Source organism: Pinus tabuliformis, chromosome J, assembly GCF_031772625.1.
Source record: "Pinus tabuliformis cultivar Carrire ecotype Pingquan chromosome J, CPIR1, whole genome shotgun sequence".
Taxonomy (NCBI): domain Eukaryota; kingdom Viridiplantae; phylum Streptophyta; class Pinopsida; order Pinales; family Pinaceae; genus Pinus; species Pinus tabuliformis.
This window is the reverse complement of record NC_142295.1, coordinates 416,553,130-416,557,280: the sequence shown is the minus strand read 5'-3', so window position 1 is coordinate 416,557,280 and position 4,151 is coordinate 416,553,130.

The window sequence follows — 4,151 nt, the reverse complement described above, 5'->3', positions numbered from 1 at the left end:
AGTTCCTATCCTTCCTATAATGCAGATACTTTTCACGCCTATACACAATGGTTAGTCTTGTATATAAGCCGAGATGAGAGAGGGAACCATTGTGTCTCTTTATTTGAGCCGACATGACTGTTTTTTATTCATTTTACAGGCCGACATGACGAATAGGATTGTGCTTGTCATTTGGAGGGCTTCTTGACATTTCTATAGACTTGTATACATTAAACATAAGCTCAAGAAGAGCTTCTTCATACATGACATTGACTCTTTGACTTAATAATAAATCCTAAGGCTCTCAATGGGAGCCACTAACAAATAAACCTATTGCTCATGAAACCCACGCAACAAGGCATACAAAAATAATTTTATTTCTTTTATTTCATCATTTACAAAGATCATTTCATTATGAAGACTGAACCTAGTTACACATTTTTCAACATAATGTCACATTGTGACTAAGATTTTCTCAATATGAAAATTAACCATGGCCCAACGTCACATTGTCACAAAGATTGGCTCGATTTCAAAATCAATCATGCTCAAGAATGGTCAACCATGGTCGAACGCCACATTGTGATAAATATTTTCTGGATATGAAAATGAACCATGGTCATCCACGGTCAACCATATTTATTTTAGGGTTTATAATATTTATATTTCAGTTTATATGCTTTGGGTTTATAATATTAATCCCTTGGGTTTAATATTATTGCCTTGGATTTATAATAACTTTGGGTTTTAAGATTAATCCCTTAGGTTTATTATTCCATTGGGTTTATAATATCAATCCCCTGGGTATATTAATATCTTGGGTCCCATCATAGTACTCTTAAACTGCATTGAATACCCAATAGCATAGAAAATATTGCTTGTCGAGGTTGTGGGTCACTCAAATCTTGTGGCCCAAACAATAAAGTGTTTGTTCGCGGATTTAATGAGTCCATATTTTCTTATGTAAAAAGTGGGTTTCCACCCGTGTATGAATTGGAATTAGGGAACGTAGTTCTCACTTAAAATTTTCCAAGGAATTATATTTGCGTAGTTATGTTGGTTGTTATTTTTCCTTAAAATATATATTTGCAGTTATATATCTGCTGTTAATTTTATCAGTGATTATATTTGCATTTATTACTTTTTCTTAAAAATATACATTTGCAGTTATATATTTCTGCTGTTAATTTTATGGTTGTTAAATATCATACCAAATAAATGTGAGATGATAAATTAATAAAATTGTTTTTGAAATTTTATAATGTAAAATGTGTATTTTATGGTTGTATATTTGTGCCAGTTTAAAAAATTGTGAAATTTGGTTGAGAGTTTTTTAATTAAAATATGAATTTATTAGTCAAAATTTATTTTGAAAAATGTTTCAAAGATTTTTACCGCCAGCATTAAAATGCAGGGCAAACCAACCCCTCACAAATATTTGTACTCAAGGGGGTTCCGACAGATGGTGTCCCCAGACCTCCATCATCCACTTCTAAAGCCACTCCACGCTGTAATGTCTGCCTCTAACATGCCCAACCAGATGACCTGCCCATCGCTAGAGCTCAAATCATCTCACAAGAGCTGAATGATCCCAACCGACCCTGGGCATATTTTGATGGGGCTGCACAAGATGAAAGATGTGGGGGGGGGTGCTATCCTGCACCTATCTGAGAGGCACTCTTATAGTCTATCCATGGGATTGAGAGGGGGCACAAACAACTTTGCTGAACTTTCAGCAGCCTTTTATATCATACGTTTTGCTTTGGAGAAGAACTGCCATGCTCTTCAACTGTTCGGTGACTCTAAGATTGTCTGCGATTGGTTGAATAAGCGTTCTTATTGCTGGTCTTTTTTATTGAGACACATACTAGATGAAGCATTAAGATTGATCTCCGATTTTGATTTCTTTTCATGTAATCATATCTACAAGGAGCAGAACACAGAGGTTGACCGTCTTTCCAAAGAAGGCACGATCCGGGAGCAGGGCATCTGGCTGATCAATGAACAGATCGATGGAGTAAGATACCAGTACTATCACAGACACTTTATGGACATTTTGGCTTAATCTTTGGACACTGTTTTCAGATTATTGTACATATATATTTTGCTGTTTATGAACTGTCATGTGGCCATTATGATTGGCACTGCAAATATTTTTGGTATTATCTCCCTGCGTGGACCAAGATAATATTTACTTTGCTGTTCGGTTGTAATATTTTTGGACTCCTCCCCGACTCTGTTTGGGATACTACCTCGATGTGTCATAGGTAGTAGGATTTAATGTTTCTTTGGATTTGTTTTATATCGATAGAAATATCAGAATATGCATATGCATCTACAAAATGTAATTTACTCACTAATGAAATTACGAATTTTTCCATGGGAAAAAAAATAATAATAATTAATAAATTGTTATTATTATTATTATTTATTAATTAATTATTGATTATTATTATTTTTTTCTCAGTAAAGGCTAAATCTATTAAGTAAACGTACGGTATAAAAAGAGCTTTCAACCAAGAGAGACAAGAACAAAGGCAGCCGGAAAGGATAGGCTATCCACCTCGGCTCCTAAGAGAAGAAGGGAAGAGAGCATAACTGAGCATGAAGAAGCACGAGGAATAGAGGAGCGAGGAACAGAGGAGCAGGAACAGAACAGAGGATTCTACCCAACATGTGTAGAATCGACTATTCGGAATTTTTTCCCTTTCTTTTTACCAACTTTGACCCAATCAAGAGAACTTTGCTGGGCTGGCATGATGTGCAAACTGAGATGCGCTTGCAGAGAGGCCTCCTTGTCTGAATCCGAGGTGGAGGATTCATGATTTCTTTTCTGTGAGATTGGTAGAACAGACGGATCCACAGGACTAGTCGCTGGCGGATCCTGTGCTAGCTCTGCTGCCAGTCCTTCCATATTCTCTTCCTCTTCATCCGAGCTGGAGTCAAAATTGTCCATGGGGGGAGGATCATGTGGCTTCCAGCTTTTGGATTTTTGTTTATGAATGGATTTTTTCTTTTGGGCCGGCATCGTGGTACAAGAGCTTTGAAGGTGTCCTGTATGATGGCAATTTCAGCAGCGAAAAGCTGTGTTCTCGTAATCCAATGTTTGAGTCCAATGGAAGTCTCCAATTTTGAGATTAATTCGTCCATGGGGGGAGGATCATGTGGCTTCCAGCTTTTGAATTTTTGTTTATGAATGGATTTCTTCTTTTGGGCCGGCATCGTGGGACAAGAGCTTTGAAGGTGTCCTGTATGATGGCAATTTCGGTAGCGAAAAGCTGTGTTCTCGTAATCCAATGTTTGAGTCCAATGGAAGTCTCCAATTTTGAGATTAATCTGGTCCGGGAGACCTTTGCTCATATCTATTTCTGCACAGATTCTGGCAAAGGTGTATAAGCCTTTTTCCCCTCTAGTGATGTCTATGTCTAGGAAGCGGCCTAGAGAATCGCCAATCCCTTGGAATACAGCAAAGTGCCATAGATGCGCCGGGAGATTTGGAAGTCTGACCCAGATGGGAAGTTTAGTGATGACTGCTGTAGAAGGATCGAAATCTAGGAACCAAGGGGTGAGGAATAGGCCAGCTGCACCCCAGAACCATGGGCCATCAGTTAAGGCTTTTTGATAGTCCTCACCGAAAGCAAACACTACGATGAAGAAGCCCTTTGAGCATAACAGAACCTTGCAGTTGTTGGTCCAGTTGGAGTGAAGCCATTGGTAGAGGTCTGCTGTGCATGGCCATAACCCATTGAACCTGCAGATAATGGCATGTTCAGCAAACTTTTGAGTTTGCTCATCCAGCGATGGATGCTTTATTTCAATGGAGGGGGTTTCTTCCAGTTTGTCCACCAGAAAGGACTTGGGAGCCTGAGCTGGTGGAGCTATTCTCTTAGGCAGCTGAGCATGGACAACGTCCTTGTATGAAAATGCCCCAGCTGAGGAGGACTGTTCCCCAACTCCCCCTCTCAAACAAAAGGTAAAAACAATGGAAGCATTTCTCTTAATGCTGTAAAAAGACAGGGGGTTAAGATCCTCGAGCTGTTTACCTTCATAGATAAGTCGATGTGCTGCAGATGGAATCCCCAACTTGAGTTCTAGAGCAAGCTTGAGGTCTTGCACTTGATCCGACGCTTTCACCCATTGTAGCAGCGTTTTGCCCGAGTTTAGCCTGATCA